The sequence below is a fragment of the Lemur catta genome, chromosome 17 (genome assembly GCF_020740605.2).
Source record: "Lemur catta isolate mLemCat1 chromosome 17, mLemCat1.pri, whole genome shotgun sequence".
Lineage (NCBI taxonomy): Eukaryota > Metazoa > Chordata > Mammalia > Primates > Lemuridae > Lemur > Lemur catta.
This window is the reverse complement of record NC_059144.1, coordinates 45,598,075-45,623,587: the sequence shown is the minus strand read 5'-3', so window position 1 is coordinate 45,623,587 and position 25,513 is coordinate 45,598,075.

Below are 25,513 nucleotides of genomic sequence, written 5' to 3'. Positions count from 1 at the left end.
TTCATTAGAAACAAGTCACTAGTTCCAGCACTCGTTGGAAAGATGTGATTACAAGAGAGAATTCTGGTAGGTAGGATCACTGGCCATTAATAAATAAAAATTAATTGATTAATAAAACAAAGTAAAGAGGACATTTTAGGAAGCCATCTACATCCAAGGTAAACCACCAAAAGAGAAATCTGATGAGTTTAAGGTTAATGGTTACTGGCATAATAAAGTTTGGTTCTCAGGGTTAATCAGTTCTGAGATTCTAGGTCAACAAAAGTACTCAAAGACACCCTTATACTTTGAGGGTGCTGAGTTTGAACATTAAAATTTAAAGATTACTAACTGATAAAATTTCATTTAGTAGAACCTCCCACAAGAACAAAATTCTGGGATGTTTGGAAGAAATATTTTGATAAGCCATCAGCATGAGGAATTAGACTCACAGGGTAGTCAATGGTCCATAAACTACCTTCAGGTCCTTGCTACTGCAGCTTCTTTTGTCTGGATGGAATCTGAAATGCAAGTTCGGGTGCAGAGTGGAATTGCTCAGGATGACAGACCGGGGGAAGCAAATGCCGCTGCCTGCCGGAGGGAAAAACATCTGAAGGGGCCTGTGGGAAAGGGAGATGGGGAGAAGATCAATTTCAAACCTCTCTCCCCTCTAGCAAGTCACCAGGAAAATTCTCCACTGGTCACTAACGCTTTGTAGAAAAGGTGTCATATGCGAGAGGTAAACAGGAGGATGAGAGGGAAACGTCTGAATAATGTTAAATATCCCTAAGAGGAAAAGTAGTAAAAACTGAATGTTTTGCCTGTGGTTTATTCATCTGTGCTTTCATTCAACAAATGCAGTAATATTCACAGTCTGCTGAGTGCTGGGGATACAGGTATGAACGAGACTGTTGCAGGCACTGCCCAGAGTTAGCCAGGGTGTGAACAGACCTGCAGAGACGAAAGAATGACCTCCAGGTGCTCTGACAGGTCACGACCAGGGGCAAGAAGACGGCCTTCCATGAAAATATCATGAAAAACCACGTGTGCATGTGCATTTCCATGCTTGTGCATGTTTGTGTGTGTTATGTGTGTGTACAAGTGACTGGAGGGATTATTTGGGCTTGAAAATAGTTTATAAAGCACCTGAAGCATCCTATTCTGGCTTTGTAGTTTGGGGGCTGAGCTGAAACGTGTGCGTTGGCGGGGGCTACGTACGGATGTGGTGCTGGGTCTTCCCCATTCTAGGGCCAGAGCTGGTGGGTGCTGGTTCCCAGACAGCAGGTTGGCGAGCGAGCTAATGAGATTCCTCAATTCACTTCTGCCGCCTCAAGTGTTTGTGTAACCCAGCGTTGACTTTTTGCACCCCCTCTCTAGAAGACCGAAGTCATACATTTTTAATTGGAGTTTTTCAGCCAAAGAGCAAACTGGCTTTCTGCCCAACTTATGGGTGAAGATGTCGAGAGAGAAACCTTCACCTTCTGTCCTGCTGGCAGCAAATGAAAACAAACCACTTTTCTTCCTCTCCCAGCTGTTCTCTCTCCTCCACAGGCAGACTCTATTTAAAGCGCTGGCTCCTTAACTCCTTTTAAGCCAAGGGACAGAAATATACTGGCTTAGCCTTTTCTTCTCTGGTGAACCTAGGCTGGGGATGCTTGTAGAACTTACTGTTTTCTCACTACCCCGTTTCCCACCTCCTGTCCCTGGAGCATTCAGCTTAAAGTGTTCGTCCTGTGTATGTGTTGGGAGGAGGGGTGTTACAGCTCCCCAAAAAGCAATAAGTCAGCATCATTTAAAACCACAGTTGATAACATTTATTTCTAATTCTTTAAAGCTGTCTTTAGAAGAAAATAAAGCCTGCAACCTACACAGCACTCTCGTGGGGACAATCTTTCTTTGGCTCAGTTTGGTAATTCAATTGTGATGGGTAAAGTTGTGCAGTCATAGCAAAAGAGAGAGGGAAAAAATAAAAAAAGCAAAAAGAAGGGAGAAGACGCCTGCCAGCAGCTGTCATCTATCTTGTGAAAAGTAAAAAGTGCTTACCCGTGCCCAGATAGTAAATCCTACCTGCTTTATTAAATAAATGTAGTATTTCACTCAGGGAAGGAGACCTTTGGAATATCTGGAAAATCTTACAGGCTTTGAAATGGAATAAAGATTGATTTATGTGGAGTTTCTCTTGTATGTGTGTTTTTCTTCCCCTTGACACAAAGAACAGTAACTGAGACACAAAATTCATTTTAAAAGACTAAGAGAAGGAATTGGGTATTGGGAATTTGGATGTTTTATTTATCTCACTTAAAAAAAAAAGGATTCATAGTGTTTATTGGCTAGCTAGAAGTTTTTACGATATGGCCATTGCAGCGCTGTTTCAGGGAATAATGCCGATGTTTGTCAAGGGCCTGGCCTAGAGCCTGTCACATAGTAGGTGTTCAGAAATGGTAGCTACTTTTTGTAATAAAGGATTTGTAATCTGTGGTTTGTGCTTTCTTTGTTTTGTTTTGTATCCTACCTTGAACCAAAGATAACTTAAGACTTCTCTAACAGTTAATATCATTTCAATTACAGATGATAGAAATCCAAATCAAACCAGTTTAAATAAAAAAAAAAAAAAGGTTGCCTTAAGAAACTAAAAAGTTCATGAGGTTATTGGCCTCAGGTATGGCTGGATCCAGGTGCTTAGCAGCAGGATTCTTAGTCCATCTTTTGGCTCCAACTGCATATTAATGGCTTTATTCCTAGTCAGGTTCCCTCTTGTGGTGGCCCCAAACAATTTCAGGCTCCATCCTCCAAGTTTACACCTTCTCTGGTTCATCTCAGCATGAAAAGAGAGTTTTTCTTTTAAGGAACACCCACAGGTTTTAAGGATTCACTGTAATTGGGTGAACTTAGCTCACGTACACAGCCTGAGCAGATCATGATGGCCAGTGGGATGAGATTATGGTGGTTGGCACAATTCCCCTTCCTCCCAGCTGCAGATAGAGTCAGCCCTGCCCAAACTTCTTGGACTGACGGTGGGGGAAGGGTGGCCCTCCAAGGAAAATGGGGATGTGATTACCTCAAAAGGGGGAGAAGAACAATGGAGATCAATTGATTGGCTGAAATAAATTCTGGAAACTTCATTCATCTCCTTTCCTACACTTTTCACCTTTTCTTCTCCATTTCTCTTTTTTCATCTATTCAGCGTCTATGTGAAGGCTTGCCATATGTCAGTGCCCATATTTGTACTAGAAATACAACAGGCTGTTTCAGAAAAGAACAGTTTTACTCTCTTACTCTCTCAATTATTTGATAACTGAATACACATTTAGTGAATACTTATTCTGCCCACACATTCAGTGTTCACCCCTTTGGGCTGAGCCCAGTTTTAGGTACAGATGGAGGGGAAGAAGGGGAAAGGAATGGCCCGACTCTTACTCCTTGGAAAGGAAGTCATGATCGTGTGATATAAATAACATTTCAGGGCTCGCTGTATTTCAGACCTCAGGCTAAACACTTTGTGTGTATTATCTATGGTGTACGCACTATTATTATGCTAATTTTGTAGATGAGGACACTGAGGTTTGTAGAGTACTAGGAACTAGACCAAATTTACGCAGCTAGTAAATAATAGCACCCGGGAGTCCAACTATCCCTAACCGCCACTGTGTGCTGTCATAGAGGTGATTTGTAGTCTCTCTCTGCATCAATGATTTTTGTTGAATGAGCCTTTATTAATTCAACATATATGTTATATATACAACATGTATGTGCATACATGTATTAAGCTGTGTTGTATATTAAAATCCGTGTTGGGCAGGGGGATGCAGCCGTGAACACGCTGGGCACAGTCCCTACCCCTCACTGGCCGCTGCTCGTGCGTGAGCACCGAACCGGTCACTAAAGGGGCCCTGGCTTGGGGCAGCGGATGCAAGACCAAGCAGCAGAGGGGACAGGAGACCCCAGGCCTGCCCTGGAGAGGTTGGGCAGCCGGACGGAGGTGACTGACAGGTCTTTGTGAAACACCGATCTTGCGAGGAAGTCAAGGAAAAGGGTGCAGCCCCCGCACAGCCTGCGGATGTCGCTGCGTGATTCCTTTTAGTCTAACGGTGATCCCAAGGGCATTGCTGGGACTTGGTCTCCTGGCGTGCATGAAAGGGTGGTGCCCGGTCCTGACCTTGGCCAGAGTGCCAGCTGGTGGGAGTGTTTTCAGCGGTCGGGGCAAGGTGCCACCTGGTTGCAGACAGGCCACTGGTGCTGGCTGGGAAAGTGCTGGCGAGAAGCCGCCTCTCGAGGGCAGGCCGATCTCCCCTCGCTTCTCCCCATCGGCGGTTCCAGCATTTCCTGGCGGCGGCCGGCCCGTGACCTGGCGCTCCGGCTTCCTCCGCGTCCTCGCCCAGCCTCGCTCCGCTTGCGTCACCCCCTTTCTCCCTTCACATCGAAGCCCGTTCTCGGGACCGGGAGTGGCTTGAGGCGAGGAGGTGCGGGGTGCACGTGGAAGCGGGGGCTGCCCCTCTCGGGCCTGCCCCTGCCCCTGCCCCTGCGCAGCCCTGAGAGCAAGAGCCTCCTTGCCGCGCCTGTCCCCACGCTGCGTCTTCCCTTCTCTCGTAACGGTGCCGCACGGCTGCTCAGGCAGGGCTTCGATTACCCATTAAGCCCGGACTTCAAATCATTAACAACAAATAGTCTTTTTCCAGAGGGCAGACAGAGTTCAGTGTTAAGAAAAGGCCACCGCCTGATAGCTCCCTTCCCTTCAGCTTTCCTTCCGTCCTGGGGAAGGAAAGCATCAGAGGCTGAAAGACTATTTAGTCAATTAAAAAAATTAAAAAAAAAGTTTTCTTAAAACCAAAACATGTACATTTCTATCCTGCCGTACGTGCTCTGTGAGTCACTGGTGAAACAGTGGACCACACTTGAGTTGAATCCCTACCTGGTCATTATTGGCAACGTGACCTTGAAAAATTCACTGAAACCCCGGATTATCAGCTCATCAGTTTCTCAGTCTGTTAACGGGTTATAACTACTTTATGAGTTGAGGAGGGGATCAAATGAAATTAGGTGACGTTCGTAGAGCTTGTCAGATAATATACGACCTTGAACACAAAGTGCCGATAAACGGTCATTCAACACGCACTGCGTATTCATTGCGCATCCTTTACGTGGCAGACTGGTACCATGCCACGCCCTGGGAATGCGATTGACACAAATGCACGCGGAGTCCCTGCCCGCAGGCAGCCTACAGTCTGGTGGGGGAAGAAGGAGAATGACGCTGGCCACAGCAGAGCCAGGTAGTGCCCCCTAAGGAGAAATACCGATGTTCTGTGTGTAAGGTAGGAGGAGTCTCTAATCTAAACTGGGAGCTGGGGGAAGCTTCCTGTAGGAAGTGATGTTTAACTCCTAAAGGATGAACAGGTCTCAGTCAGGAGTAGGGAACTGGTGGGGACAGGCGTGGGTGGAATATTCCTAGCAGAGGGGAGTGACTAGGGGAGGCGTTATCATTGCCATCCAACGATCGGAAACTTGGAAGCAATCCTTATTGGGTTTTGCCACTAGAACCTGTAGGCATGCTTCATTTTAAATAAAACCACTAATCACAGATGATTTCCAAGGGTCTTTTCAATGGCAGTATTGGACACAGGGTATTAGAGAAATGGAGTGACATTAGCATATCTAAGAGCAATTCCTTGGGGAGAGAGTTTGGAAAAGTCATTAACAGAACAGAGAGAAAGTAAAAGACATTTCTGAGCAATTTCCAGTTTCAAATCCCCATTTCTGCTCGCAGTATTTTGACCTTTCTGTTCTATTTATTTAAAAAATTAAATTTTTGACTGAATTCAGTTCTTCACAATGGGGAACTCTATTACCGCTGACCTGAGTCAAAACGTAATTCAGTCTCAGTCTTCAGTCCCTCGCTCTCTGGGTATTCTTGTGCCAGACAACACAGGGTCCGCTTCTCCTCTGTCGCTTTTCCATGGCTATGCCCCGTTAGCCCCAAATACCCCAAATCAGTGGTTCTCCCCACTTGGAAGGAACAGTGATGGTATTAACGAGAACTGACACTGAGTCCACAACCTGCTGTTTTGTTCCCAGTGTCTTCCAGTCCCTTTTCATCTGGGGCCAAGTGCTCTGGAAAGAAGGGGACAGGGAATGGGAGGCAGGTGGTGCTAGTTGAGTGGCTGTGTGTGTGTGTGTGTGTGTGTGTGTGTATGTAAGTGTAACTTTAGTGTGATCAAGGAAGGTCTCTCTGAGAAGATAATGCATAACAAAGACTTGAAGGAGGGCAGGGAGGGAGCCACGTGGATATTTGGTGGAAGAGCTCCCAAGACAGAGGGAACAGAGAGTGAAAAATCCCTGAGGTAGGGGTGTGCCGGGAAAGGTTGAAGAACAGCATAGCTGGAGTGGAGAAAGCAGGGGGAGAAAATGAGGAGATGCATTCGGGAACTATTGCAGAGGGTTCAGAGAAGGAAGACTACTAGCACCTTGCAGGCCATTGTAAGAAGTTTGGCTCCTACTCTGAATCAGGTGCAAGCTATTGGAGGATTTGGGACAGAGAGGGGGTGAAGTTCACATTGAAAGAAATGATAGTAAGTCTGTGCGGTGGAACTCATCGTTCAGCTTTTAGAACGAATGTGGAAGATTTATTTGTTATTATGTGCTGGCTTGTTTACTGGACTGTTTCATTCTTTGAAAAAATATTTGCATGACCACTATGCACAAGGCTTTTTTTGTGCTAGTGGCTGAGGATGGTAATTGAAGCCCATGAGGGTTTATAATCTAGTGGAAGAGACAGATAAAAAAATAAGCAGGCTATAAAAAACAAACCAACCCTCCAAAAATAAGTGCTGGCAAGGATGTGCAGAAATTGGAACCCTTGCACAGTGGGAATGTAATATGGAGCAGCCACTGCACGGAACAGTTTGACGGTTCCTCCAAAGGTTAAGCACAGGATTACCCTATGACCCAGCAATTGCACTTCTATGTATATACCCCAAATAATTGAAAACAAGTATTCATACAAGAATTTGTACAGGAATGTCATAGCAGCATTATTCATAGTAGCCAAAAGGTGGAACCAACCCAACTGTCAATCAGCTGATGAATGGATACACAAAATGTGGTATATCTATATGACAAAATATTTTGCTACAGTGTGGATGAACTTCAAAAACATTATGCTAAGTGGAAGAAGACAGACACAAAAAGCCACATATTGTATGATTTCATTTATATGAAATATCCGGAATAGGTAAATTCATCCAGACAGAAAGCAGGTTAGCAGATGTCAGGGGCTGGGGGAAGAGGGAAGGAGGCGAGATGGCTTAGTGGGTATGAGGTTTCCTTTTAGGGTGATGAAATGTTTTGGAACTAGATAGAGGTGATAGTTTCACAGCATCATGAATATGCTAAATGTCCTGAATTGTGTACTTTAAAGTGGTCAATTTTATATTACATGAATTTAATTCAATTAAAAAACCTAAGTAAATCATTGTGCCAGCAAGTATAGATTTTGTTAAGTGCTAGGAAGGAAATAAACGAGGTGATGCAGCAGCAGGAGGGATGTGGAGGGTAGGGAGGGTACACAGTGGCTGAGGACGGCATCCCGGGTACATTGTTATGTGAGAAAAGCAAAGGGAAGAGACGTGTTAATATGTTTCCATTTTAAAGTGGATACATTCATTTGTCTAAAGTGGAAAATTTCTCCAGCAATGCACCAGAAACCTAACAGTGGGTGTTCTGGGGTGAGGTGAAGAGAGAGAGGGAGCTGATCTGGGGTTGCAGGAGGAGAATTTATTTATTTATTTATATTTTAGTCTCTTGATTTTATTTTCAGGGAACTGTTTATTTTGAAAATATTAAACACCTACAAAACAATACATTATAACGAACCCTTATGTAGTAATCACCCAGCTTCAGCAATATTAATTCATTGTCAATCTGGTTTCATCTATGCCCCTACTAAATCTGCCCCCCCAACATTTTGCAGCAAATCCCATTTTGTTTATACATATTCTAGTATTCTCTATCTCTCTAAAATGTAAGGATTCTTTTAAAAAGCGTTTTAAGTGTGATAAGGTAGTTAATAATTTTACTTCTTATTACATATGTGTGTATATATTTGCAATTTTATTGTTTGAATAAAATTATTTTTAATATTTAATTGTCTTAAAAGGGAGGTGGGCTCCTCCTTGGTGCTTTGGTTCTTTTTACTGAATGTACTCTGCTAAGGGGCTGAAGACCATGGTTCAGCTGCCCTCCTGCCTACATCTCACCCCACGCGTCAATACTGTGGCTAAAATCAGAGGCTTAGGCATTAGTTAATACTGGGTTCCAATCTTACCTCTCCCACTTGTTCTCTCTCTAACCTTGGACAAAACCCTTAACCTCCTTTAGTTGTACCTTCCTCACATACAGTGAGAATAATGAGTATCTAAATCATGGGGCTTATTGTGAGATTAAATGGAATTTTGCAAGTGGAAGTAATAGCCTTTGGTCTGGTGGTGAGCCCATAACATACACTGTGTAATGTTGCCTCTTAGTTTTGTTCTTATTACTTCTCTTCTGTGAAAGGATCCAGAAGAAACTGAACAGGGGTTAGCTTTGGAGAGGTTCTACTTGTTTTATTGTATAACTGGCTATCCTCTGTGTAACACTGTGGTTGCAAGTATGGATTCTGGAGCTCACAGTCCCATTTACTAGCTGGGTCACTTTCTCTCTTTTTTTTCTTCAAGGGATTAAAAGGTGCATATAATGTGTTCAACTCACAATATGGTAGATATAATTGTTACTCTTAATACATAACAGGTTTATATCAGAAAAGTATAGATGTGCCCTAGTTTAGGATGAAAGAGTATAAAGTTCCCCAAAGATGTTGAGGTTCAATTCCCACAAATAGCACTGTCAGATTGAAAAATAAGGACACACATTCACTCTTGACTGGAATCTATGCTTGAGCTTGTAGTGATATGAGAGAAGAGGGTCAGTCTGACTCTTACAGCATCCCAACCAGCTCCCCTCTCCCTTGGGGGCAGGGTCAGCTCAAGCTGCAAATGGAAGGATCTTTTTCTGTGACTTCAATGTGCAAAGAATGGAGTGATGCTATAGGAGCAGAAGCTTCTAGAATTCTACTCAACAGTAAACTTCAGGGAAACATTTATCTCTCTCCTTTCTTCAAGCATCATCCCCTTTATGCCCAAGCAATGGGGTTGCCTGCCAATTGGGGGATAATAATATTACTCATGCAGAGGCCTGTCTTGAAGTGAAAAGATGCATGAAATCACTTAGCACTGTGCCTGGTGCAGCGTACTCACGCAGGAAACAGTTGTTGTTACAACTGTCATTATGATCATCATATGCATATTGATAGCTGTGACACAAGGCAGAGTGCAATGGAATCCTATGAAAATACAAATGAGCTGGAATGGGAGTTCAGAGAAAAAAGGATTTCCTTCCAAGTTGAATGTGGATGCCAAGGGTCGTGAGGAAAGGAAATTAAAAACTATTTTAAGAGGAGGTAGAATTTCAAATATGCTTTGAATCATGGGCCCTATAAGGACATGTGATGATAAGAAGCATAAGAAGCCGGTGTGAGTAGAGGTGTTGTGGGTGTGCCTAAGAAGTTTGGCTTAGCTTGAGTGTGGATTTCATGAAGAGGGAGTTGCAAGAATTAAAGGCGGATTTACAGGTCATGGCTGAGCCGTGGAGGATCTTGAATGCAAGGCTGAGAAATATAGGATGTAATCTCTGGGTCAGTGGTTTATAAACCTCTTCTGTGCTGACACAGCTGATGGATGGTGTTCATATGCGCAACCAGGCTCCGTGGGAAGAGCCAGCATTTTGCATGATCCAATCAAATTCTATTCGTTCCTCTTCCATTCAAGGGAGCATATTGAAAGGCAAGTGAGTGAGAATGACATTTTTATAGGGATAGATAACCCCTCGTTCATTATGATCAAATTCATCATTCTCAAATTTTGAGACTTTAATTACAACTTAGAGGCTATAGATCATACAGTGGTTAAGAAAGTGATCTCAGGGACCAGATGATCTGGGTTTGATTCTCGACTTCTCTACTTACTACCTTGATGACCTGGGGCATATTACTTCAATCCTTCTGTGCCTTCATGTCCTCATATTTCAAATGGGGGGAAAATACCACCTACACCATAAGGTTGTTTCAATAAAGGATTAAAGTATTATATGTGACATGCTTGGCGCAGAGTAAGTGCTATGAATGTGTCAGCTATTATAGGCTGTAGCACACTGACACCTCACATAAACAATGGAAGCTATTGCCCTCAGTAAAAGGGAAGCCACTGAAGGTTTTTGGGCAGGAAAATGGCAAGATCAAAGGGGCAGAATGGGCAGACAGCATATGTTAAGGGTATGGATTTTGGAGTGAGCCTGTGAATTTTGACTTTACCTCTTATTGGCTGTGTGGTCTTGGATAAGAAGAATAAATTCTCTGAGACTCAGTTCCCTCCCTTATCTATAAAATGATTAAGATCATAATAGTGCCTACCTCACAGGCTGGTTGTGAGGACTTAATGAGATGATGCATGTGAAACACCTGTTTTGGTCCCTGGTGATTGTATTAGTTGTCTATTGCTATGTGACAAATTACCACAAACTTTGCAGCTTAAAACAACACAGTTACTATCTAACCATTTCTGTAGGTACCAACTAGCTAGGTCCTCTCTAAAGCTGCAATTGAGCTGTTAGCTTGGGCTGGGTTTCCATCTGAAGGCTTAACTGGGGGAGGATACACGCCTAGGCTTGCAGGATTGTTGGCAGCATTTGATTTCTTGTGGGCTGCCACCCCCAGTGGTTGCTGACTGCAGACACCCTTAGTGCCCTTAAATTTGGGTCTCCCTTGCAATGACCTCATGCGTCATCAAAGCCAGCCAGGGATATAGTCTGTTCCTAAAGTAGGTATGGCAGTTCTATGTGCTGTAATTGTGTGACCGTATCATCCCATCACCTTTACCATGGCCGATTGGTTAAAAGCAACTCACAGGTCTTGCCTGCACTCTAACGTAGGGAACGCCCAGTGGTGTGACCATCAGAAGACTGGGATTAGAGGGACCACCTTGGAATCTCTCTACCACATGCATAATACGTAGCTAATACATTCTTACTTTAGGAGATTCATTTGGCAAGCAGAAAGCATTTTGAGGACAGGGGTCAGCTCATTTTACCTTTGTGTCCCATAGCACAGTGCCTTGCACATGGTGAGTTTTCATTAAATACCATTTGGATAAATGACAAATGTAAATTTTTAAGAATGCCTTCTCTGCCTAACAACTAGGCTAGTGGGGTTCCAGATGGGGTCATATAAGTCAGTGTAGGCTTTCAGTACACCGTAATAACAAAACAACCTCACGTCTCAGTGGCTTGAATAATAGCAGTTTATTTCTTGTTTATTCTATACAGTATAAACTTTGAAGGGTGGTTGAGGGATCCGCTTATTGTCTTCACTCAGGGGCCCCCATCTGGTGGAGCAGCCATTGTCTGGGATACTGCTGGCAACTGCCACCGAGGAAAAAGGGGAGCTTTGAAGGGTCTTAACCTGGCAAACAAGCAATTAGCCCCAAAGTGCCTCACGTTACTTCTATTCACACTCACTGGCTAGAACAAATCCCCTGGGACCCTCCACACCAGGGGACAAGGCTGTGTCACTTTATTATGCACTCAAGGGGCAGAGAGCCAGGGGCATTTGGTGGCTATCACCACTGACCACCCTAGATAAATTGAAGACAATTAAGAGTATTTGTGGCCAGGTACGGTGGTCACGCCTATAATCCTAGCACTCTGGGAGGATCACTTGAGGTCAGGAATTTGAGACCAGCCTGAGCAAGAGTGAGACCCCGTCTCTACTAAAATTAGAAAAATTAGCTGGGCATGGTGGCATGCACATATAGTCCCAGCTACTCGACAGGCTGAGGCAGGAGGATCGCTTGAGCCCAGGAGTTTGAGGTTGCTGTGACCTAGGCTGACACCACGGCACTCTAGCCTGGGTGACAGAGCTAGACTCTTGTCTCAAAAAAAAAAAAGAATATTTCTAACTACTTAGAGCTATGCATAAGTGGCCCGGACACACTCCATCTGTCATTCAAATAGACTCACTCTCCACCTTCTCCTTTAGTTCTGTGCCCCCAGGAGTGTGACTTCCATAAATTACCTTATCCTAATTCCCCCAGCCTCTGGCTTCTGGTTGGGTTCAACCAAAGGAAGTCCCTGCAAGAGACTGGAGGATGAAAGAGGAGAATTTGGGTTTTTCATTTCCCTAGTTTCCTTTCTCCTCATCTCTGTCCACAGCCGTATCAGGCGGCCCCTGCCCTATAGCCGGAGTTGCTGGGGGGCTCTGCTAACAGCTCCCTCCAGTTGCACCTTCCAGTTGCCGCTTTTGCTGGTGCCCAGGTGCTTCACTGTCCTTTGTTTTTTCTCAAAACCCTGCCCACAGCTTTGTAAATAATCTGCATTGAAGTCTCTCCCACCATCCCTTTAAGTGAGCTGCTCTCTGCTAGTGTTCTGACTGACAACCCTGACTTTTGGCAACAGCAGAAAGATGCACACACTTTATCTTTCCTGAGGTTGGATTTTAGGCATGTGATTTGCCATTAGGTGATATGGAGGCTCCTAGAAAATGATTATGCTAAAGATATTCCAGAAAAAAAATGGGGAAAAAAAAAAACCAAAACAAAACCCAAAACACTGGCTGGAAACAGCAGCCTAATCAGTCTCAGAACCAGTTTGTTTACGGGACAACTCCTGCCAGCAATCTCTCCTCCATGAGCTTCTCTGATTGTTGTATGAGGCACCTATTTTCTTGACAGTAAACTCTAAATTTTTTATATCTGGACTCTACGTCTAACTTCTCTGAGCTTGTAGATGATTGGAAAGAACAAGAAGGTTAAAGTGACGTGCTCAATTGCATGAACGGCCCCCGTTCATTTCCTCCCGTATTCTTGCCTTTTGTGGCTATGCTGCAGGCCATTCCTCTAACGGGGCAGAACACATTTTCCTGCCTCTGCACCGTGGGTCTGTCTGCATGATTCACTCTGCCTGATGAAATGTTTATAGGCTTGGTGCAACCAAAGGGGTAAAAAAAATGCCGTGTGGTGTGACTTGTCCTCTTATACCTCAGCCATCGCCATGAAGTAACATCTGGGCTGCCCTGCTGGTTGGGGGAGGAGGAAAGGAATGCGGAAGAGTCCATCCACCCCCACCTATTTGAGTCTCGCTCAGCTGACCCCAGGTGTGTGAGCCAGTGGCTTGGCTGAGGTCAGTAGGGTCACCTGGCAGAGCCACAACCCCACCAAACAGTGAGCATAAATGATCGATGGTTGTTATGCAGAATTACTGTGGCCACCGGAAACTGATGCAAAGGTGACATTTCATTACTCATTCTCCTGTGCATCCCGCTGACAAGTGTTAAAGACAGACTCTGTGGGAGGCATGGGGGAAGGAGCCGTGATCCGCCAAGACATGGTTCCTAAGCTCGCGTCTACCTTCCTCAGCTTGCTCACCGCCTTCCACACTGTAGAGTTCAGCACCACCGTGAATAAAACCAAGTCTTGGGTTACCTCATCTCACGTCATCCTGCACTTTCCCCTCGTGGCTGTGTTTCATCAAGGTGTTTTTGATTGCAAGTGAAAGAAATCCAATCAAATTGACTTAGGGGAAAAAAAACCTTATTGGCTCTTGTAAGGGAGAAGGCCCAAGGAAGATAACGCAAGGCACAGCTGGGTTCCAGTGTCAGGAAGATGCTGTTGCTGTCTATGTGCATCTTCCCAGGGTGCTTTAAGCTTGGCTGTTCGTCATTGTCAGCCCAGCTCAGTTTTCAGGGAGACCTTCAGCAGAGCAGTTTCTGCACTAAAAGTTCATGCAATGGTTTTGTCACTGGGTGGACATGTATCAGTTGCTCATCTCGAAACTAATCAGAGGTTGATGGCAATGCCTAGGACATTTGTGCGTCCCTGGAGCCTGGGAAGGGTGGGGTCACCCCACCAAACCACAGCACCTAAAAGTGGGTGAGGTGGGTTTACAAAATGGAACAAAAAGGAGGTGCTGTTATTTGTAAAAGAGGGAAGGGATGCTGGAGATGAAAAAAATCACAGTGGAACATGTTCCAAATTTAATTATGTACCAATTTATGCATTTCCCTTAATTATATTTATCCCTTCCACTAAGACCCCAGGCTCCAGGAAGGACAAGATGTGCATCTATTTTGCTCACTAAAGATCTTCAGCATCTTACACAGGCTGGTACATGACAGGAGATCAAAAAATATTTCTTGAACGAATAATGAAGCTGATAGTTTGTAGAGAGAAGATTAAGGTACAATGTGGTTAAACTCAATGAGTTAACTCAATGTTGAATGGCAAGAAAGGAAGAAAATTATGTTATAGTCATACAGCACTTTGCTGGGATGAGATTTATATAAGACCATTTAAGAATCTATAAGCTTGGGCAAAAAGTTTATTAGCACCAAAAAGCACCCGCATCCATAGCTTCTTCTTCATCTTGGTATTACAACTTGCAGGATAGACAAAATGAATGTTCTGAGACCAGGGAGATTTCAGGATTTGTGCACACACACACACCTATGCACAGGAAGACATGGGCGGTGTGGAGAGTATTGCAGAACCATATGGGGGGACACAATTGACTTCACTTCTCATTTATTCCTTTCATTCTGTTCTTGTTTATTATGCCCATTGTGATACGCCCATAGTGTATGTTGTAAGGAGAGCAGGCAGCCACTGTAACCAGCACGAAGGCTGGGCTATCTACAAAATTCTAGAGAGCGGATGGCTTCAAGGGCACGGAGAAGAAAAGTGCTAGGAAGAGCTGATATTGGGAGAACGAGTCTGCCCTTTGCAATGGAAAGGTTGCAGTGTTTGAAAATCTGAGTTCTCTTGTCCAGAGGATTGCTGGGGAGAACTGTCTTCAAAATCAGAGTACCTGGACAGATAATCCCCAAAGTAAAAAAAAAAGACAAAAAAGCATCGTATGTCATCTCTCATCTTCGCTCCTTGCAGCTGTCCTGATATAATTAAACTAATTTCAGGCAGAACACAAGCCGTGTTTTAATGAATTCACTAGAAATAATCCCCTAAAGAGAAATTATATAGACTTCTTATTCTCTTAAAAAAAAATTCCTGTTGTAAAAATAGCTTTTATTTCCCCTTGAAGATGTGCAACATGCATATCACTCAATAATGAAGTGCCCACACTATACCCTTGGATACCATCCAGGGTGGTATGGGGTGTGATTAAGAGAGTAGGCTCTAGTAGGAGCTAGAATTGAGTTCAACTTTCCTTCTTACTCACTGTGCAGTCTCAGCCAGCTGCTTAATCTCTTACACCTCAGTTTTCTCATCTGCAAAATAGGAATAATAATAGTACATACATCATAGCATCAACATGAGGATTAAATAAGTTAAAATAAAGCACTTATGATAGCAGTTGGCACATAGAGGATGCTGTGCATGACAGCTATTACTATTACACTGCTACCTGAAATAAGAGGAGAAATGTTTAGACTGTTGCACTCTTCACTTTTGATCAAATTTGGCCATCTCTTCCTCAAATACGAGAATAGATGGGAAAGTAGGTCAAAACAAGGATGTGAGGATGGAAGCCATAGCAAATGTTATTTGCACAGAGAAAAGAGTGGATTCATGTCTCAGTTTGCAATTCTGTCTATCTGTAGTTTGGTCAGTCATCATCATCTCTCTCCCAGTTTCTGGCAGCAGCCACCTAACCAGGCTCCCTGCTTCTAAGATTTTAAGCTTCAACTACCGTTTTATTTACCAAACATTGTAATTATGTCACTCTGCTGCTTTAAAATCCTTGAATGCTCCCCCAGTGCCCATCAGTTGAAATTCCAACTGCATGGCCCCAGCGTTTAGCAATATTTTCCAAGCGGCCCCAGTCTCTCTCATTGTCTGGTCCTGTGTCCAGATGTCCTTCTCCACGCCTCATGTGCCCTCACCACACTGTAAATACCGGACACTTCTGAAATGCACAAACTCCCATTTTTCCATGTCTTCGCCCTGCTGTTTCTTCTGCCTGGAATGGAAAACAAAAACAAAAACAAAACAACTACAGACCCACCCTTGTAAATTGAAATAGAAAGTTTTCTGAGATTAGCCTCAACCATGAATGTAGTTTTTATATTTTCCAATTTATATAGTTATCTATTCATTTTGGAAGAGGACACTTGACTGAGATTTGTCAAGTGTCATAACATTTGTCTGGACATTTCCATACTGCCAATCACTGAGAGTGAAGGCTCACAAGTCAAACCAATTTAACTCTCTTAACATGACTGAGTGCTATTTTTTTTTTTTTTAAGCTTAAAAAGAAGTTAGACCTCGTAAGATCCAGGCAAATCTGAAATAGGGCATTGAGAATCTTGATTACTGACATTATGTTTTCTTACCAGCAGGGCAGCTGGGGCCACACTAAACAGAACCTAAGATAGTGGGTCAGAAACATGGTCAGTTCAGTTCACGCATGTGTTCAAGAGCATATTGGGTGCCCAAACCATTTATCATCCTCCTCTATCATTATTTTCTGGAATTGAATGTCTGTGGGCCATTTAAGTGTATGGATTTACATTTTTTAACATGGTAGTTGAGAGGCAGGGAGATTCAAGCCAAATTTTGGCCATAATTCACTACATTACCTAGGCACAGGGTGGCACGTGCCTGTAATCCCAGCTTCTCAAGAGTCTGAGGTAGGAGGATTGCTTGAGTCCAGGAGTTGGAGACTAGCCTGGACAGCATAGCAAGACCCCTTCTCAAAAAAAAAAAGAGAAAATAAAAGAAATAATTTATTAACTTAAACCCTGAGAAACTGGGTCCAAGTTCTTTCCCTTAGAAAGATTTTAGAAACACATTTTATGAAGTCACTTAGCTTTATTGACTTCTCCAAGGTCCTGAGTATGTTCTACTGCAGTAGCCTCTGGCCATGTTTCCTAAACTGTGTGGGCTGGTTATCCATGACCTCACGCATCCTGCTATGGGGTATGTGGTGTGCACCAGCACCTTAGACTGCCCAGTTAGAGCTTCACAGGCCTGAAGGGCAGCATACACAGCTGCCAGCTGCTTTTCCACCAAGGAATAGCGCTCTTGGGGGCCCTTCCAAGTCTGGGACCAAAACCCAATAGGGAACTGCCACTTATGCTGGTGTTGCCACAAACCCCAGCCCATCCTGCTTGAGTGGAGGGCCAATTGGGGAATGAATATATGCCGGTACCCCAAAAGCCCCACAAACACTCCTAACTGTTTCACCGGAAGGCTTGAATCTTATCTCTAACTGCCTCGGGGATTGCTTTTGTCTTACCCAAGCAGACTACACCCAAGAATTTGACCGACAAGCCAGGTCCCTGGGCCTCGGAGTCTTTCACTGCCCAACCTCATTGTTCCAACAAGGTTCGAAGACCGGTGGCAGCTTTTTCTAGATCTGTAAGGGAATCAGAGGTTAACATTGTATCATCAATATGACAAAACAGAAACACAGGATGGCCGACTCCGTGTGGCCAAATTCTGTGCCACCAAACCACGAGGTGACCCTGTGTTAACACCACAGATGTCCACTGTCGTCCTTCCCACGTGAAGGCAAACTGGTCTTGACTGTCCGTAGCTACGTCTATGGAGAAAAAGGCCTTGGCCAGGTCCACCACACAGTGGTACCGTCCAAGCACCAAAGTCAGTTGATCCATCAAATCCAGTATAGACAGCACCCATGGCACGCAGTGGGGGAGTTATTTATTCAGCTCCTAGCAGTCTACTGCCATTCTCCAAGTTTCATATGGTTTCTTACCCGGCCAAACAGGAGAGTTGAATGGACTTTGAGCCGGGCGCACTATGCCAGTCTTTTCCAGCTGCGATATGGTTTGTGAAATTTCTTCATGCCCCCCTGGGCAAACCATACTGTTGGGTGTGTACCACACGAGGGGTGTGGGCAGAACCTGCAGTGGATGATGGGAGTGGCCAAGCACCACCGCCTTCACAACCCTAACTCAGAGGTGGAACTCACCCGTGGAGGTGGTTAGGGTTAAGCCACGCAGAATGTCAACACCCAGAATACATTCCTTCACAGGGGACACGTACACAGTGTAAGGCCTGGGGGCCAAACGCCCCATCCGCAGTGAAATAGTCACTTGCATAACTTCAACAGTTTGCCCATCTGTGTAGGCTGTCTGCCCAGCAAACTGCTCAGCGTTTCCATAGATTAGGGAGCAGTCAGCTCCCCTGTCCACCAAGGCCAAAACCCACTGCACATTCATAGGGGACCAATGAACAGCAAGTTCCACACGCAGCCTCCGGTCATCCAGGGTCCCCTCTAACCAGGTGTCTTGGCCTAACCCCTAGTCTGTGTCAAAGATGGAGATTTCAACCATAAAATCTTGCAGCCACGCATTGCGGGTCTCTTTGGCGGGCGTCTCAGCTCCCCGCCTCTTGGGTGCTTTCACGAACCACTGGTGGGAGCCAGGTGACTCCACAGAGCCAGGAAGGCCTCATTAGGCTGTTCATCTATCTTCTCTTTATCTACTCCTGCCAGTAGGAGGTGTAGCTGCATCTGGGTTCGAGACACCTTCTGGGCCCCTTGTACTGCTTTCTTCCGCAGGGGGCCCTGAGCTTGTGGGCCCTTCTTGGGTCCTTGCAGCACATGTACTCGTCCCTTCCCCACTTTCCGCTGTTCAGCATCTCCTAGAGCCGCCATGGCTGTGGCGATCTCATGTGTCCGCTTCCCCACGTGGGGAGTGAGCACAGCTGCCAGCCAATCCGGGAGAGCTGTGGCTGAGGTTAGGCCCCCCCATGCGTGTAGTGAAGGCTCCTCATTGGCCTGCCAGTTATCTACTGCAAAAGTGGCTTGGCGCATTCCCAACTAAAGAACAATCTGAATTAAGTCCGTGTATGAAGTCCACTTACTCACGGCTTTGGGTAGTTCTCCGCGTCGTCCCCTACTGTGCGGGCGGCAGCCACAAGCCATTCAAGCACGGAGTGGTCCACCTCGCCCCGGCGACCACTTGTCTGCAGCTTCTGCCTCAGGGAGGGATGTAGAGTCATGGGCGCCAATTGCTCCATCTCCCTTGGGGAGCGCAGGCTGCTGTCCGTCCCTTCATCCCATAAATGCGACAACCAGGCAGGCACAGTCTCCCAGGACGCTGTCTGCACTGTTTCCCCAGCTCCCGCGGCGCCAGGGGGTGCGGGCAGAGTAAGAGACATGCGCCATTACTGCAGGCGCACCCTGCGCCTCCCCCAGGCCCCGTGGGCTGTGCCGGCTCCGTTCTCTGTCTTAGGACCGGGCGGTCTCTCAGCAGAGGGGACGCCCGCCCTCAGTCCCCTGCACGCTTGCAGTTCTGTCAGCAGCCAAGGTCGGACTGCTCGTTAACTCTTTGTGCCACTCCTGCGGGTGGGCTCCCAAATTCTCCTCTACCTCTTGTAACTCCCTTACCTGGGCTTCCGCCGCAGGGCGTCCTCACCCGGCTCCGGGGGGCTGGAAGGCGGAGCCGGCCCACCCGACCAGGCGCGGCTGGCTCCCCGCAGCGACTCCTCCAAGGCCCTCAAGGCCTATTCCACGGCGGCAGGTGTACATTCTACCCGCTCCCACCCTATGGCAGGGGCCCACGACATGAGGACCGCTGCCACCAGCCCGTAGGAGGCCACATGTCCTCCCTGCTGGGGTGGAGGGGACACTACCCCTCGGGTCCTGCCGGACTGCGCCAAGTGTGAGGAGGGAGCTCTGTGGCCAGCGAGCGCTCCAGGACAGGCCTCAGAAATTGGAAGGAAAGGTGAGTGGCAGCGGGCAGGGGAGACGCGCTCTTTATTGTCCGGGGGGCGGGACACAGCAGTGGCGGAAAGCGTGGCCGAGAACACGGGGAGCACTTACATGTGGCCCTGAACAATAGTGGCAACACGCCTGGGGAAGCGCGCTCCCCTGGGCTCACACGGGATAACACTGGTTACGTGAATGTGCGGACTCGCGCCGCCCCGCAAGGCCAGCTAACGGGGCCGGGCTGGAAAACACACCGTGACAGTCACCTCAGTTTGGCCTAAGAAACCTGTTGCCTATACAAACGGATCCTCCCTTACACCCCACGTCTCTTTCATTCAGAGATATGAAAATTGGCATCTACTTTTCTTCCATTCCTCTTTTGAGCCTCTCTCTTTTCCTTGCATCAGATTAAGTGGAAACTCTAATAAGGGGATGAAAATATCACCAGGTTATTTTACTGGGGCATAAGCGGCATAGAAGACCCATACCTCCATATAACTAAGGTAAACCTGCAATTCCATCTCAAAACGTGGAAAATCGTTTCTTCTCTGAAGCTTCCCGAGAGCTCCCTCTTAAATACAAGTTTGCCAGGGAAACCTTGATTTGAGAATAAATGTTTTCTGAGTGGCTTTTAGTGTCTGGCTTGGTTGACTTTTCCAAATTTGAACTATTTTTTAAAAAGCCATTTTTTTTGATAAATCTTTATGCAGCATTTTCAACTTGGCATCAATACTTTGTTTTTTGCATAATTTATAGCAACTCACATGTTTAAATATTCCAGTGTATACTCACGAGAAGGAGTTGGATGCACTTTTAATTATTGAGCATTAACCTCCCTGAGACTGATAAAACTATTAAAACTAAAATTCAGTGCTGACCTGGGAGGATGTTACTAAAATTGAAAGATAATTCCCCAGTTCTGGCGGTCTTACTATTAAATTTCCTCCCAGTGAAGAAAGGTGTAATTCTCAAACCCAGCTGACTAGAGACTCAGGATTGCCTTGAAAAACGAGATCTGAGGCACACGTGGTCTAAATCCTCCTAAACTGATTACCTTGATTTCTTTTAAAGTTTTGGTACTAATTTAATTGACTGCTGTGTGCAACCCCGGGAAAGGGGGTAAGAAATCCATTCAAATTCTCGCTGTTAAATAAAACCTGCTAGCAAATTACTGGCAGCAAGAGGTTTACAGAGCAAGAATCACCTGCAAAGACCTCATTCAAAGTAGCTGCGCCCCTATTCCCTCATTAAATGAGAACTCTTTAGCTTCCCTATCGGGTAGCCCAGTTATCATGTTTGGCCGTAAGACAGTCACACCGATTTTTATGTTTTATTTCAAAACAATGTTTTGCAGCAGTCAGATCTGTAATGCATTCATATGTGGCTGTTCTTGTTTGATTCAATCAATGCCATTGATTTTCCTTTAAATGCAAAGATTGCACAGTTCAGCTTTAATTGCGGATCTAGTTGCAAGGGCTGTCTCTTGGAGGCAGGTTGTTCTATTTTTCTCCTAATAAATCACCATTTACTGATTGGCTGGGTTGGACCTTTCTTTGTTAGCATTTCCCCCCCTTAATGTTGGGCACCGAGGTCTCTGAACCTGTAAGGGGACAAGTACACACAAGCAGTTGACTGAAGGCATTTTGGTGAGGCTTTAATATCTAGGTTGCGTGTTTTATTGTGTCTTAATGAAGGAGTCGAAGAGAAAGTTAAGCTAAAGTGCCCTGGGAGACACTTTTAAAAGGGTATAACCATGTTTGAGTTTGTTGTATAAAACAACCGGTCTTAAGGGAGGGGGCACCCTGAAGCTATTAATGTGTTCAGCTTATTAAAAGACTCCCCTACTCTCTTAAGACCTTTCCTTCTAGTTTACCAATGTTTCTTCATTTGGATCATTTATTCACTGATGTGCTGATGTCATTGATCTCAAGGTACACCCAGGTGAGTTTAAATACTGGCTTTAAGACTTCTAAGCTATGTGACCTTAGGCAAGTCTTTTCATCTGTGTTGCTCATTTATCAACTGGGAACGATAATAACCACTCCTCAGGCTTTGCCAGGAGTAACTAACATGATGCATATGAAGGGCTTAGCATGATGCCTGGAAAATAGGGAGGGAGTAATAAGTGCTAGCCGTTATGGTCCTATGGTGTCAGCGAAATGGGGGAGGTGGCTGGTGTAGGTTCCATCCCCGAGTTGTTAACACCTTACACGGTGGTTCCTGTGGGTCTGGCACCATTCTACGTACTTCACAAATCATCACTCACTGAACCCTCCTATCAATCCCACAAAGTAGGTACAATTATTTTTATCCCCATTTCATAGATGAGAAAATTGAGTCTCTGTGGTAGAGACCTGCCCAAGCTCTCATGGTTAGTGAGGAGAGCCAGGTCTGCCCCCTTGTCCACACTTTTTAATGCTCTGCTATGATGTGCCCTTCCGAGAAACCAGATGCCTTCCTCTCACTTCAGATTTTGCATTTGGGCATGATTGTCTGGGTATGAACTATCAATTAAATAAAATGCCCAGAGCTATAACACCTCGCTCCCTCAATCCTGTGTGATTTGCTCCTAAGGAAACTCATGAGGCATGGGGTCTTCGAGGTCCTTGCATGGGTGTTTTTCATTCACCGACTTGTGCAGGGGCAGTGGTGTGACGTGGGTGGGCCACAGTCGCCTAGAGATGAGAGACCCGAGCAAAGGGAGTCGATCTTTGACATCTTTGACATCTGTTCCCTCTCTGTGCTGTGGATTTCTCTTCTGGTGCTGTCTTCTTATTGCTTCGTATTGTCTTATTTGTCTTCATGCCGTTTCACTCTCTCTCCTGCTAAAAACCTCAGAAGTATCAAGAGTCTATTTCTCTTTTTCCTTCCCTCCCTCTCTCTGTCCCTACCTTCTTCTTTCTTTCCCTTTCCCTATTTCTTCCTTCCCTATATATTTAGGGAGCTTTTATTTTGTGCCATGCACTTTTCTAGATATTAAGGATGCAGCTCTGAACAAAACATTCAATCATTCATTCATTGACTTGACTATTTGAATATCTACAAAGTCCCATGCATTGGGGAACATAGCAGTCAACCTATCAGCCCAAACTCTTCTCAGAGCTACATTCTGGGGAGCTGCAGACAAGAGGTGGATGGACAGCAACAAGCCTCAGGCAGGGGTGGTGATCCGTGATACAAAGAAAAATCAGGACATGTTAGGGGTCAGAGAGGGGTGTGGGATGGTTCTTTTAGACAGCCTAGTCAGATGTCTCTCTAAAGAAACAGCATTTTAGCAGTCATGCCATTCTTCATGTGATATTCCAGGTGGAAAGAACAACTAACACAAAAGACCCAAACGTGTGAGTGGACTTTGGTGCCTTGGAAAATAGCATAGAAATCAGTGTGGTTATTTGTGGGCCATCTGGTCTCTGTCACAACTTCTTACCTCTGCCATTGTAGCATGAAGACGGCCACAGACAGCACATAAACAAACGGCGCAGTTGTGTTCCAATAAAAATTTATTTCAAAAGCAGGCAGTGGGCTGGGTTTGTTCAGTATGCTGTGGTTTGTCAGTCCCTGACATTCCAATAGAATACTTAAGAATGATAATTAGATGAAATACACAAAAATAGGGAAAAAATGACTTAAAGTTTTTCTTTATTCTTTACTTTTACCGAAGATGCATTCAGAAATGGAATCTTGAAATCTCTCAATTCTGAATTAAATAATATTTGGCAGAGCCCAATATTTGGCAACTTGACAAAATTGCCAAGAAGTTGGAATTAATCTCTGTCACCTTTCTTTGTTTGCTTCTTCTCTCGTGATTTCTAGGGCTTCGGCATTCTTGAATTTCTTCCAGTTTGCAGTAGCTGAGTTGTGTAGAATGGTGGCTCTATGAGTTTCTATAAAGGATAGATTTAGGATGTACAATTGGCTTCAAAGAGAGCTGGAGGGGACTTGTCCTGAAGTAAGCATTCACATAGCAAGAATATCATCTTTGATATATTATACGTTTGATGAGGTTTCAAAGGGCCAGTGGAGAAACCCCTGCAAGCCAACTTCTAGTTGATAAAGGAACATTGATGACATGGCAGGTGTCGAGGACTGGCAAGGAGCATTTTTCCTACTTGCATGCTAACAAGTTAGCTTGCAACTGCTGAAGACACAAGACTCCTGGGATAGAGGCAAAGGATAGTTTATTATTCATAGCAATGGCAGTAGCCAGAGTATCGGCATTTGAGCTGGTTGTCTGAGCTCTAACACTCACAGGGTAACACAAAGGAGGCCCCATGCAATGGGTTGTGGGTTGTGCTACAAGAGAGACGTCCCAAGTTTAGGGAACCCAAACCTTTCATAATGGGCGATACCTGTGCTTTGCACCAGTGGGAGGCATTAACTTAATTATTTTGGTCAGTAAACCGACCTGAAATTTGTTCCAAAAGGACATATTGTCTCTATCTTCCAAGGCTGTTTGCTACACAAAATCTTTCAAAGGATTGTCTGTAACAAAAGCAGCCAGTGCCTCTGCTCACAAGACATGAAGAAATGCAAGAAACTCATGGAGAATTGTCTCCCAACAGCAGGCTTCACGTTTTACATTTTAGTTCAGATCAAAACAGAAAGCTTAAAGAACCGTGCTCTAATGGTAGGATTGTCAGCAGCAGTGAGCAAGCAGGTGCGATGAAGAACAAGACCATCCCTGCAGCCCTCTCGTGAGCCTGCTTCATGTTCACTTTGTTTCAACCTAGAGCTGTGTCCAGAGCCTCTATCCAGTGGCTTTGGTGGTTAGAATTATTTTTATCGTGTGAAGGGCTGTTTTCACACATCCCAAGTTTGGAGAGAAACCTTTGTTGTAAACTCACTTGATAAATGATCCCCAAACATGCTGAAGAGTTCCAACTCAGAATGAATCACTTTTGAAGAATGCCTCTGTAAAATGTTTTGGGAAAATAGCCTTTCTTTTCAGCCCTGGGTGTTAAATCATTACAGAGTTATCTTTGACTGGACCTGATGTAGCTTTGCTGTTGTGTGGCCACCGTGATTTCTGCAGTTCCAGTGACATGGGCTTAGTGTTTCACCACGAACCATTAACAAATCATGATTTCTCGGTGAGTGTCAGAAAAAACTCAATAAATTCTCCTCCTCCCTCCTGCTCCTCCTCCTCCTCCTCCTCTTTCTTTTTTTTAGAAAGAAGGTGAGATTCTCTTCACATTAAGAGAATTCTTCCTTAAAATTTCAGCAGATTCCTGGGTTAGTGGTGAGCTAGCTTTGAAATACTTGAGGACATAGAATGAACTTAGTTATTTTTACATCTTCTGTGCCTGTGCCATAACTAGGTATATTAAATGGTATATTGAGGGTGCTCAATCAATGGTTGATGCAGTAGATGGGTTCCTGCTTGGCAATAAACAAGCATTTATTAAGTTCTTACCACGTGTAAGCCAACAGAAAGCACAGATAGGACTCAGACTGGAATGAGGGAAAGCACCTCCCTAGGGAGGCAGAGGCACAAAAGATAGCTGCCACACAAATGATATATGTTATAATGGTGGTTGTTTTGTTGAATCAGTAACTCAGCAAACATAAATTATGCACCTACTGTGTGTAAGACACGGTGGTGCTAGAGAGTCATTAACAAGCAAGAGAGCCATGGCCCTGCTTCCTTAGAGATTAGAGTTTACCAGAAAGGGACAGACGATGGGATATTGGGATGGGTGGGCAGAAGGTACTTCAACTAAGGAAAGTTTCTCTGAGGATGTGACTTGAAGGAGCAGAAGAGCTG